The following is a 14,004-nucleotide window of genomic DNA, read 5'->3' as shown; positions in this document are numbered from 1 at the left end:
TTATCTTTTCAAAGAACAAGTTCTTGGTTTCATTGATCTTTTGTAGTTTTTAAGACTCTATTTCATTTATTTCTGCTCTGATCTTTATTATTTCCTTCCTTCTACTTATGCTGGGCTTTGATTATTGTTCTTTTTCTAGTTTCTTTAGGTGTAAGGTTAAATTATTTATTTGAAATTTTTCTTGTTTCTTGAAGTAATGCTATGAATTTCCCTCTTAGGACTGCCTTTATTGTGTCCCATAGATTTTGGGTTGTTGTGTTCTCATTTTAATTTGTTTTAATGTATCTTTTAATTTTTTACATTTGATTTCATTGTTAACCCATTCATTATTTAGTAACATTTTATTTAGCCTCCTTGTGTTTGTGTTTTTCTTTTCTTTTTTTTTAATGTGACTGATTTCTTTCTTTCTTTTTTTTAAAATATATTTTATTGATTTTTAATAGAGAGGAAGGGAGAAGGGATAGAGAGCTAGAAACATCGATGAGAGAGAAACATCGACCAGCTGCCTCCTGCACACCCCCACCGGGGATGTGCCCGCAACCAATGTACATGCCCTTGACCGGAATCGAACCTGGGACCCTTCAGTCCGCAGACCGACGCTCTATCCACTGAGCCAAACCGGTTTCGGCCAAATGTGACTGATTTCTAGTGGTTTACCATTATGGTCAGGGAATATACTTGATTTGATTTCAATCTTCTTAAATTTATTGATACTTGTTTGTGTCCTAATATGTGGTCTATCCTAGAATATGTCCCATGTGCATTTGAAAAGAATGTATATATTCTGCTGATTTGGAGTAAAGTGCTCTGAAGATATAAATTAAATCCATCTGATTTGGTGTGTCACTTAAGACCACTGTTTCCTTGTCAATTTTCTGTCTGGAAGTTCTATCCATTGATGTCAATGTGGCATTGAAATCCCCTACTATGACTGTATTACTATTGATCTCTCCCTTTATGTTTATTCAGATTTCCTTTATATATTTAGGTGCTTTATGTTGGGTGCATAAATGTCTATGAGTTATATCCTCTTGGTGGATTGTTCCCTTTATCATTATGTAGTGTCATTCTTTTTTATTCCCTATAGCCTTTATTTTAAAGTTCATTTTGTCAGATATTAAAAAAATGTCCAGCTTTTAAAAAAATGTCAATTTCCATGAAATATCTTTTTTCATCCCTTTACTTTTAGTCTGTATCTTACATTCTCTACAAGGCGGGTCTCTTCTACACAGCATATATATGGGTCTTGTTTTCTTGCTACCTTATATCTTTTATTTAATTTTTAAAAATATATTTTTATTGATTTTAGAGAGGAAAGGAGGGGGAAATCTATTCCTATATAATAAAGAGGTAATATGCAAATTGACCACCACTCCAACACACAATATGGCCACCCCCATGTGGTCAAAGATGGCCACCACCATGTGGACACAAGATGGCTGCCACAAGATGGCCAGCAGGAGAGGGCAATTGGGGGTGATCAGGCCAGCAGGGGAGGGCAGTTAGGGGCAACCAGGCTGGCAAGGGAGGGCAGTTAGGGGTGACCAGGCCTTCAGGGGAGGGCAGTTGGGGCAACCAGGCCAGCAGGGGAGGGCTGTTAGGGGCGACTAGACTGGCAAGGGAGGGAAGTTAGGGGTGACCGGGCCAGCAGGAGAGGGCAATTAGGGGTGACCAGGCTGGCAAGGGAGGGCAGTTAGGGGTGACCGGGCCAGCAGGGGAGGGCAGTTAGGGGTGACCAGGCCTGCAGGGGAGGGCAGTTAGGGGTGACCAGGCCTGCAGGGGAGGGCAGTTAGGGGAAATCAGGCCGGCAGGGGAGCAGTTAGGCATCGATCAGGCTGGCAGGGGAGTGGTTAGGGGGTGATCAGTCTGGCAGGCAGAAGCAGTTAGGGGCAATCAGGCAGGTAAGCAGGTGAGCGGTTGGGAGCCTGCAGTCCTGGAATGTGAGAGGAATCCCATATTGGAGAGAGTGCAGGCTGGGCTGAGGGACCCCCCACCCCCATGTACGAATTTCATGCAACGGGCCTCTAGTATATATATAAAAGCCTAAGTGACCCTTACGACCAGTCGACTGAACGACTGATCGACTGGTTGCTATAACATGCACTGACCACCAGGAGCTGCCCCTGGTGGTCAGTGCACTCCCATAGCCAACCTCCCACAGCCGGCCAATCTCCCACAGTCCCTCCCCGAGCCAGCTGGCCTCTATTGGCCCTGATTGGGACTGAGTGAGATGGCCCCGATCGGCCCTGATTGCCAGCCAGGCCAAGGGACACTACCCATGTATGAATTCATGCACTGGGCCTCTAGTAGAGATAGAAATATCAGTGATGAGACAGAATCATTGATTGGCTGCCTCCTGCACATTCCACACTGGGGATCAAGCCTGCAACCTAGGCATGTGCCCTGACTGGGAATCAAACTGTGATCTTCTGGTTCATAGGTTGACACTCAACCACTGAACCATGCTGCTGGGCCCACATGTTTTTTGATAGGAGCATTTAACCAACTTAACATTTAGTGTGATTATTGATAGGTACATATTTATTCCCAGAGTAACACAGACTCTGTTACTCTGTGTTTTTCTTCTTAAAGAAGAGCTATTAACACTTCTTGTAATACTGGTTTGGTGGTAACAAACTCCTTTAGCTTTTTCTTTTCTGGGAAGCTCTTTATTTCTCCTTCAAATTTAAATGATAGCCTTGCTGTGTAGTCTTGGTTATAGATCATTGCTTTTCATCACTTTGAATATTTCATGCCAATACCTTCTGGCCTGAAATGTATCTGTTGAGTAATCAATCAGCTGACAGTCTTATGGGAGCTCCCTTGTAGGAGCTAACTGTCTTTCTCTTGGTGCTTTTTAGATTTTTTCTTTGTCTTTAATCTTTGCCATTTAAAAAAATTCATAAATTGATTTATTTTTTAAATTAAATTTATAGAAGTGACATTGGTTAATAAGATCATATCGGTTTCAATGTACATGCTATGATGCACAATCTGTATATTGCATTCTTCATTTCAGATATTATATTCTTCACTTCTGACTGATTATTTTTTATGGTGTCTATGTCTTTTTGCATGCTGTTGTAGTGCTCACTAAGTTCTTTATAACCATTTTTTGAACTCCATGTCTGATAAATTGCTTGCCTTTATTTCATTTAACTCCTTTTCTTGATATTTCTCCTGTTCTTTCATTTGAGGCATGTTTGTCTCCCCATATCGATTACCTCTCTGTGCTTGTTTCTGTGTATTAGATCAATCTTCTATGTCTTCCAGTCTTAGTAGGGTGGCCTTTGTAGTAGATTTTCTATGGGATTCAATGGCACAGTCTCCTAGACCACCTGAGCTGGGTGCTCCAGGAATGCCCCTTGTATGGTTTTGTGGACCCTCCTGTTGTAATTGAGACTTGATTGCTATTGGCCAGTTCATGCATGGGGTTGACCCTCAGGCTGGCTGACTGTGAGGATCAACTTCAACCACAGTGTATGAGCTGCTATGCAGGGTGCTGATCACATGAAGCAAAATTTGCCTCAGAAAGATCTTGTGCCTGCCAAAATCTCCCTTGGGATGTGCACTTATGAAGCTAAATGGATCCTGTTCTGATATTGTCTGAAGCTAGTCACTGAGTGTTGGTTCTGGGCCTATGGGAGAGACTCTGGGTGCAAGCCAGTGTCAGATGCTGCCTGTGATGGCCCTGGGCAATGTTTTGTGAGGTACAAAACAATCCACAGTTTTTGGCTGCCTCTGCTGGGCCTGGGTGCTCATGGGAAGGACCAAGCTGCATACCAAGTCTGACTTTTACCAGCACCAGGTCTGATTGCAAGTCAGCTAAAATCCCAAGGCACCTTGAGATCCAGCTCTTCCTGTCTTCATCTGCTGGCTGCTTGTTACACTCAATCACTGAAAGAGCCTCTGGTGGTGCTCAGGTTGCATGAGGTAGTTCTCAGTGAGTTACCAGGTAGGGATGTGTGGTGTTCACCAGACCGATACAGGTTCAAACTTGGTACCAGTTGTGGGTCTGAGGCCACTCAGCAAATGTCCCAGGGTATACCAAATTTAGCTGCCACCCACTGGGTGCTTGCACACCTTTGTAGTGGTGTAGGTTCTTAGGGAGAGTCAGGTTGAGGCCAGCAGAGTTTATCAGGCCCAAACAGACAAAGATGTTTCTGGTTGAAGGGGGAACTCTGCACTGGTTTGGCATGGGAGGAAAATGGCTCCTGCCTAGAGTCACACAACTCAGTCTGTGTCAGATTCTGCCAGAAGCCGGATCTCAGTGGGGCTGCCAGGAGTCAGGAGGATGAGGCTAGTGGATCTCTCATGAGGAGGAGGTGCTGATCAGGCTCAGGGGAAGTTGATTAGAGTGTCCTCCACCCCAGAACCACACAACTCAGTCACTGACACCCCATGAGTCCTTCCAGACTTCTACACCCCAGTCTGGCAGCTGACTCCTCAACACGGTGAAAGATCTGCAGGGTGGGATGATAGGGAGTCTCGGGGGGGAGGTGGTTATTGCTTTCCCCAGGCTGACGTCACATGGAGGGGAGTGATCCACCCAAAAAAGATGGCATCTGTAGTGTGGGAGAGTGACTCAGAACAGGGGTCCTGGCTGCTGTCTCTTGAGCCCTCTGGCCCAGCCTCTCCTCATACAACTCTAGTCCATTCCATCGTCCCTCTGCTGGAGCTCAGGTTGAGTGTCTGTGAAGGAGGTTTTGTGCATTGGCCTTTCAAGAGTGCGTCTGTGTCTCTAGCATCTCTCCTTGGTGGACAGAATCTCCACTGATTTTCACAGCCACATGGTATGTGGGTACCTCTTCCTGGCTCTGGTGTTCTGGGCTGGGGAGCCCGGCTTTGGGTTGAGACCCCATATTTATCAGGGGGAACCTTTACAGCTGAGATATCTCTGGTATCTCAGCAGCTGCTCATGGGAGTGGGGCCAGGCCTTCTTGCATCATTGCTCTTCTTACCAGTCTCGATGTGGATTCTTCTGTATATCCTTGGTTTTAAGGCTTCTCTTCAGCTAGTCTTCAGTTAGTTATTCAGGTTTCTTGCTCTATTTTAGTTGTAATTCTAGTTTGGTCCCGGGAGGAGTTGAGTAATGCTTCCACCTACTCCTTTGCTATCTTTTTATGTTTGTTTTTAATCCTCACCTGAGGATATTTTTTCATTGATTTTTACAGAGAGTGGAAGGGAGGGAGGTAGAGGAAGAGAGAGAGAGAGAGAGAGAGAGAGAGAGAGAGAGAGAGAGAGAAACATCAAGGTGAGAGAGACATATAGATTGGTTGTCTCCTGTAGGCACCTCAACCAGGGCCAGGGATTGAACCTGCAACCCAGGTACGTGCCCTTGACCAGGAATTGAAACTGTGACCCTTCACTGCATGGGCTGGTGCTCTAACCACTGCTCAGGGCCATCTGTTTTTTGTTTGTTTGTTTGTTTTTTGTCCAGTGTTCTTAAGTGCTTCTTTTTTACTTAATGGATTGTAATTTGTAATTTTTCATAGCTATGGTGGTCTTCTTGTTTTTTATTTTTTAATCCTCACTTGAGGACATGTTTATTGATTTTTAGAGAGAGGAAAGGGGGAGAGAGAGAGAGAGAGAGAGAGAGAGAGAGAGAGAGAGAGAGAGAAACATCAATGTGAGAGGGAAACATCAATCTGTTGCCTCCCATATGTGACCTGACCGGGAGTCTAACCAGCAACCTAGGGATGTGCCCTGACCAGAAATCAAATCTGCAATCTTTTAACGCATGGGAAGATGCTCCAACCAACTGAGCTACCTGGCCAGGGCTCTTCTTGATTTTCTTTTTTTTTTAAAACTCATTTAAAAAAATATATTTTATTGATGTTTTACAGAGAGGAAGAGAGAGGGATAGAGAGTTAGAAACATCCATGAGAGAGAAACATGGATCAGCTGCCTCTTGCACACCCCCTACTGGGGATGTGCCCGCAACCAAGGTATATGCCCTTGACCGGAATCGAACCTGGGACCCTTGAGTCCACAGGCCGATGCTCTATCCACTGAGCCAAACCGGTTTTGGCTCTTCTTGATTTTCAATAGGAACTTTTGAAGTTGGCTTTCCTAAAATGTCGTCTAGAATATCTGACAATTTCAGATATTCATCCTCAGGACAAAATCTAAGCTCATGTGACTTATTACTTTCTAAAAGTACTGTTTCTTAACGGTACTATTCTTTTTGTTAGCATGAATTGGGTGTGGGAACCACGCCAGAGAAGCCTGGTAAGTCAAGGCCAATTAAAGCAGAGAGGCCTTGTTGTCAATACACCGGACTGTCCAAGGCCACTCTGCGTCTAGGCTAAGATACCAAACACAGCTGCACGGCAACAGTGATCTCACGGTGCACTGTGCCCTTCTGTAACCCATATGAATGATGATACTATTGGTGCGAGGCCTTCTTTGTCTAAGGAGTATAATGTTATTTGATCAGCGGATAGGAGAGCTGAGACGAAGCTGGAGAGACGGAGCTGAGAGCTGGAGCTCATAGAGAGCTCAGATATAGCTATCATGTTAACCCCCCAGTGTGCTGAGAGAAGCTTAGAGGTAGTTACTATGTGAGGCTGCAGAGACCAGCCAGTGAGCTGGGCTGGGGAGACAGGAGAGGCTATGGAGCCTGGGAGGCTGGAGAAGCTGCTGAGGTTGAAGCTCTAAGGGAGAGCCCAGGTGCTGCTACTACGTAAGGCGGTGAGTTTACCAGTAGAGGCAGCGTGCGGCTGCTCAGATGATAGCTGTGGGTACAGAGATTAATGCTGCTTTGTGGGAAAGATATGTATTTACCAGCCTGATTGGGACACTGTTAAGAAGGATTGTCTTGTCTAATGACTTATGGCCACTGGCTTCTGCTATAAAGACTCATTCTTACACACCCGCAACTTCTCATGGTTTCTCTGGCTAAGATCCGGTGTCCAAGGAGGTCCAGCCCCTAGGCAGAGGGGCTCGGACCCAACATCTGTAACTAGTGAGCAGAGGATAAAGGAGGAACTTGGACTAAAGTTCCCAACAGTTAGTGCAGTGGCAGGGTTCGAGAAGGAACTTGCCCTGATGTAGTTGGGAAGAATCCAGAAGAATACATGGACTCCACGCCACTCAGAGCAGCAGTGCTGAGCAGGGCTCTGGCATTGGGGCAGTGGTAATTGTACTTATTTGTTCTAAATAAGATACAACATAATCAGTTTGATTCTTTTTCATTTTGCTGTTTCCCCTGGTTTTATCTTTTACTTTTTAGGGATTTCTCTTTCCATTCTATTTGTAATATTAATCATAACATTATATTCTATCAATTTTGATATCTTAGAAGAAATGTAGGGATAGTCCATTCTTTTATTCTCTTTAATTGTTCAGATGTCCAACTAAGTTTTTGGATTCTATGTATTTGATTTACAAGATTCATCAAGATTTAAAAAAATTATACTTCTTCTTTGCATTTTTCTATTTTTCTTTCTCAGACTTAATTTGTTTTTTTTTTTCACAGTAAGAACATTCTTCGTTACTCACTAGTCTGTTGACTTGATTGAATAATAGTGTATTTATATGTTTATTTTTTTCTATAAGTCATTTGGGTTTAGTTTTAAGATAATCGTTAATAACACTCCACTGAAAAATAACAACCATAGAACTTAATATTCATGGGCATACAGTACAATTATAAATAAAACTAGAGGCCCGGTGCACGAAATTCGTGCACGGAGGGGGGCGGTGTCCCTCAGCCCAGCCTACATCCTCTCCAATCTGGGACCCCTCGAGAGATGTCCGACTGCCCGTTTAGGCCCGATCCCCAGTGGATTGGGTCTAAATGGGCAGTCGGACATTCCTCTCACAATCCAGGACTGCTGGCTCCCAACTGCTCGCCTGCCTGCCTTCCTGATTGCCCCTAAATCACTTCTGCCTGCCAGCCTGATCACCCCCTAACCACTCCCATGCCAGCCTGATTGATGTCTAACTGCTCCCCTGCCAGCCTGTTTGCCCCCAACTTCCCTCCTCTGCCGGCCTGGTCACCCCTAACTGCCATCCCCTGCAGGGTTGATTGCCTCCAACTGCCCTCCCTTGCAGGCCTGGTGCCTCCCAACTGCCCTCCTCTGCTGGCCATCTTGTGTCCACATAGGGACAGGATCTTTGACCACATGGGGGCAGCCATATTGTGTATTGGGTTGATGGTCAATTTGCATATTACTCTTTTATTAGATAGGAGGATAGAGGCCTGGTGCTCGGGTGGGGGCCAGCTGGTTTGCCCTGAAGGGTGTCCTGGATCAGGGTGGGGTTCCCTTGGGGCATGGAGAGGCCTGAGCAAGGGGCCTGTGGTGGTTTGCAGGCCAGCCAAGCTGCTGGTGACCCAAGCAGAGGCCCTGGTATGTGGAATTTATTTTCCTTCTACAATTGAAACTTTGTAGCCTGGAGTGGAGCCAAGCCTCTTGCTGGATCCGTGGCTGCGGCTTGGATTTGTTTATCTTCTATAATTGAAACTTTGTATCCTTGAGTGGAGGCCTGGGCCCGCCAGAGTATGTGGAAAGCTTAGCTTCTTCTGTTGCCGGGGAAACCCAATGGTAGCCATCTTAGCTGGGGTTAATTTGCATACTTGCCCTGATTGGCTGGTGGGCGTGGCTTATGTAGCGGAGTGATGGTTAATTTGCATATTATCCTTTTATTTGAGAGGATACTGTACTTACGAGAAAATTTTGAGACTTTTACTAAAGGAAAGACACAAACAATATTATTATTTTTTAGTTATTAAGCATACAACATACACTGAGTGGCCAGATTATTATGATCTCTGAATGCATAATAATCTGGCCACTCAGTGTAAATACTATATCATAAAAGGCTAATATGCAAATTGTTCCCTCGACCAGGAGTTCGACCAGCAGCCCATGTCACCTCCCCCTGGCCAGGCTGGCCGGACCCCCACCCATGCATGAATTCATGCACCAGGCCTCTAATATATATATATATATATATATATATATATATATATATATATATATATATACTGAGTGGCCAGATTATTATGACCACCCCATCAGTACTTCGTTGGGCCACCTTTTGCCTTCAATACTGCGGCGATTCTTCTTGGCATTGACTCCATGAGATGGTGAAAGGTGATGCGAGGAATCTGACACCATGCCTGATGAATAGCATTGTCCAGTTCTGTGAGATTTGATGGTTGTGGAACCAGCTGCCTGATGGCTCTTTTAACTTCGTCCCACAAATGCTCAATTGGATTGAGATCTGGTGATTGTGGGGGCCACCTAAGCAAGGTAAAGTCTCCCTCATGTTCTTGAAACCACTCCTGCATAATACGAGCACTGTGGCATGGCACATTGTCTTGTTGGAAGAAGCCATCTCCATTGGGATACGCCATCAACATGATAGGATGAACTTGATCAGCAACGATACTTAGGTATGTTGTGCTATTCAGACGTTGTTCCACATGAATTAAAGGGCCCAAATCATGCCAGGAAAACATGCCCCAAACCATAACACTGCCCCCACCAGCTCAAAGGGTTGTACTCATGCATGTGGGGTGCATGCTTTCATGTTGTATCCGCCAAATTCTCACTCTGCCATCTGCATGATGCAACTGGAAACGTGATTCATCGGACCACATGACTTTTTGCCAATGCTCGACTGTCCAATCCTTGTGTTCCTGTGCGAATTGGAGACATTTTGTCTTGGTAACTGCAGACAACAAAGGTGTTTGAACAGGCCTTCGGCTTCCATATCCCATAAGATGCACTGTATGGCTAATTTGCCTACAAATGGCAGGTGGTCATAATAATCTGGCCACTCAGTACATATATACTGAGTGGCCAGATTATTATGCGTTCAGAGATCATAATAATCTGGTCACTCAGTGTATTTCCCTTGGGGAATCAAAAAGTAACACTCAAAAAGCATAAACACTTCTGTATCAGTTAGTTTGATGCTTTTATTCCTAGCAAGGTGGTCCTTTCTGAGACATGTAAGATATACATACAGTCTCAGGACTGGAGAGAATCTTAGTCATGGGGATGTAATGTACAAAACAGTGACTACAGTTGATAGATGGATGTTAACTAGACTTATTGTGGTGATCATTTGGCAGTATACACAAATACTGAATCATTATGTTAAACACCAAAACTAATATAATGTTATATATCAATTATATCTAAATAAAAAAACTATAGGCATAACTTTCATATGATTATTTATGTATTTATTAATTTTTATTCAATTTATTAGGTGAGGTTGGTTAATAAAATTATATGAGTTTCAAGTGTACAATTCTATAATACATCATCTGTATATTGTATTGTGTGTTCACCAACCAAAGTCAAGTCTCCTTCTGTCACTATTTATTCACCCTTTACCCTCTTCTATCTCTCCCAACCCCATTCCCTTTGGTAATCACCATAGTGTTGTTTGTGTCTATGAGTTTTTTTTTTTCCTTTTTCTTAATCCCTTCACCGTCTTCACCCAGCCTTCCAATCCCCTTCCCCTCTTACAGCTGTTAGTGAGACTATTATTTAAACTAAAATATATAATTGTTGAGAAAAAGAAAAAAAAAACCTTACCAATTGGTTTAGCAAATCCTGATTCAGAGGAAAAAAAACACAATTGTCAGCTCTAATTATGATGCTATATATTATCATATTAACAACCAGTTCTTCTGTGATTAGGTATCTGGACTCTCTTCTAGATTTTAGCCATGATATTTATTTAGCCGTAAAGATATTTCTAGAAATTGTTTTCTTTTCTTTTGTTTTATATTCTTAGTGACCCCCAAATTGGAAGTATGGGCTTACGCACATAAATAATTATTTGGAGAGTTGTTACTTACCTTTAAATCTAGAGATAACTAAATCTAGAAATACATATGAACAACTTTTTTTTTTTTTTACTAAAGCATCACTGATTTTGTTTGTGCTCATGTAATACATATTAAGAAATATATCATGGTAGTTAAAATTAGAATTCATTTAGTGAGTATTGAGACAATACTTTTTCAAATGTTTACTGTTTGAATGTTGGTTGAGTTAATTATACATGTTCTTCAACCATTTGTCAATAGGAAATTTTGACCTATAAAAATGACACATATTTCTGGTCAGTCAAACTTGCAGTGGCATCTGTCCTGTCATTTCCACTCCTGCTTTGAAGGAATCGGTATTTGAAGGAACCACAGTTGGCGTGGTTGATGTCCCTGTTGTGTTCTAAGAGCAGACCTGAATGGTTGGGGCTAGTGCTCCCCTACTCTGGTGGAAGAGCAAAGCAAATCTTCCTGCAACCCATTAGGCTATTACGTTCTTGTCCACTGCAATAGGTTTTTACCATTTTTGGGCCTGTCACGAACTCATACCACCTAATCTCTCTTTTTCGTGTTATACTTTTATTAACTTCCTCTTCTCTTTGCTTATGCTTATGAATATCATATTGGGTTTGGTATCAAAGACTGATTTGATAATAGTATTTCTCATAATGGATATAATCTATTAACTGTTGATTCTTCTTCAATAGCATAAATTATCTATGTCACGCAGAGTACTAGAAGTACAAGCACTGAGGTTTTAGACCGTTTGATACTGTAATAGCAACAGGGAGTGAAACTGACTTACACTCTATGGATTTTAGGATTTGAGAAGGAACTTACTGATGGTTGATGCAGGTTCTTTAAAACAGAAAGAAAAATAAGGACATGAGCAATGTGCAGTATGTGAAAATATATCCAATAAAGAAATTTCTCTAGGTTTGTGACTTAGAACAAAATTGTCACTCATGCAGTTTTCAGAGGTTGCCTCCAAAAAGTCAAGGGAATTTCATAGCAGTTGAGACCATTTGTGTTTAATGAAAGATTGTTTTGATATTTGCTCAATCCCAGAAGTTTTAGTGTTCTGTCTGAAGGACCTCTGTTGAGGTAGGCTAGTCTTTGTATACTTTATCTCCTTATCCCGGGCAAAGAAATATTCAAACCTTTTGGGACGGCAGTATGATGTTGCAGTAAAGTTTTACTCATCACTCTTTACTTTTCTTTCAAAACTGTCCTCTTGTCTTCTACATATATTCCTTCTATCTTTTTTTTCTTTTTAATTTCTTTATTGATTAAGGTGTCACATATTTGTCCTCATCCCCCCATTCCCAGATATTCCTTCTATCTTTTGTTATAAGAGGGATTTTATTTGTTTTGTGGTATTTAGTCTTATAATAAGTGCTTCTAAGCTTCCCTGCAAATTGTCAGTAATGTCTAAAGAAGGCTCACTAATGTGAGGGGAGCATATAAAGTAAAATAATAAAAGTGAGATTTGCAAAGTTGATTACGGCATAGCTGGACGTATCTATCAAAAGATCTCCATGCAGCCAAAACCGGTTTGGCTCAGTGGATAGAGCGTCGGCCTGCGGACTGAAAGGTCCCAGGTTCGATTCCGGTGAAGGGCATGTACCTTGGTTGCGGGCACATCCCCAGTAGGGGGTGTGCAAGAGGCAGCTGATCAATGATTCTCTCTCATCGATGTTTCTAACTCTCTATCCCTCTCTCTTCCTCTCTGTAAAAAATCAATAAAATATATATATTTTAAAAAAGATCTCCATGCATATAGCTCTCCAGACACTGCTCAAAGCACAGTACTTATTGGAAAGTGTCTCAAGAGTTTCTGACAAATAAAAATAAGTAAGGGAGAGGGGCCTGGCCTACTTTAGGCCTATGCAAAAGACTTCTTTGCTTTGTCTTAATATCTAGCTTCCAAACCAGCAACAAGTCCCTTGTATTTTGGAAGTCCTGGCAGAATGATTGGTATACGGATCATTCTTGTATTCACTTCCTCTTCAATTGTCTATCTATTAATGACACTAAGTGTACTCTGTATTAAATTTAGATACGTCTTGTTTTAGCTCCTTCTTTCTTCCCCCTCCTTTAATTCTATGACTAATTTCCTTTCCTGCTTCCATCACATCTCATTTAAAATGTTGATATTTGTCCTTATATGGACATTTAAATTTTTAAAAATAGACAAATCAGTTCCCTTAATATAACAATGTATTTCTCAGTTTATTCTTCCTACAAACCAGTGGTGTCCAATTATGAGTTAATCACCAATAACTCTAAATTAACTTTTGGTCTTTTGAAAATGAAAAAGCTATTACTAAAATCTTATGCGCTCTGTTTAGTATATACTAGGGTTACAAATAAGATGAACTTACTGGTAGGTGGAACAGGTTTACCTGAAATACAGAAAAATAAATATTAGCCTATTTTATTTGCATATTATTGGACGGAAACAGCTTATCTTCCCCGGGGAATTTTTTGAAATTATATGCAAGGAACACCAAAACTACAGTTCTTTTGTTATTATAAACCTAGGCAAGGAAGCACTTTATTAAGAGTATAAAATGTGTCATACTGGGATGGAAAATAATTTTAGAGGGATCAAAGCATAACTATCCAAAATATATTTAACTACTTCTACACACACACACACACACACACACACACACACACACACGCGCGCACACACACACACACACAGGGATTCAGTTTTTCTTCCCAGCCCTAGAAACTATTAGAAGGTTGGTTGTTTATTATTTTTCTGTTTTCATCTTCTCTTTTCCTTCTCTCTCACTCTGTTTTTTTTTTCTTTGTCTTTGTTCCAGGTGGTATCCAAAAGAAAATCAAACCAACACCAAAATTCTTTTAGTCTGTGTTTCATCTCTCCTTGGACTTGACTGGATGAAAGAAGGGGGAGGGATTAGCCGCAGAATATAAAAACAGCCCATGGACAGACAACAGTGTGGTGAGGGCCAGAGGGGGGCGGGAGCTGGGTGGAGGTGGGGAAAGGGGGTTGCTGAGGGACATATGTAATAGTGTCAACAATAAATTAAAAATAAAATAAAAATTAATAGATTTTTCCATGTCAGGAAAAATTCAGTGGGATATGTTTGGAAGTTGGAATGAAAGCCAATGAAAATTAGGTCAGTGTCTGCATAATAGAATAGAAAAACACAGCACCATAGAAATCAGTTCTAACT

This window comes from Cnephaeus nilssonii (assembly GCF_951640355.1).
Source record: "Cnephaeus nilssonii genome assembly, chromosome: 9".
Taxonomy (NCBI): domain Eukaryota; kingdom Metazoa; phylum Chordata; class Mammalia; order Chiroptera; family Vespertilionidae; genus Cnephaeus; species Cnephaeus nilssonii.
This window is presented reverse-complemented; position numbering follows the sequence as displayed.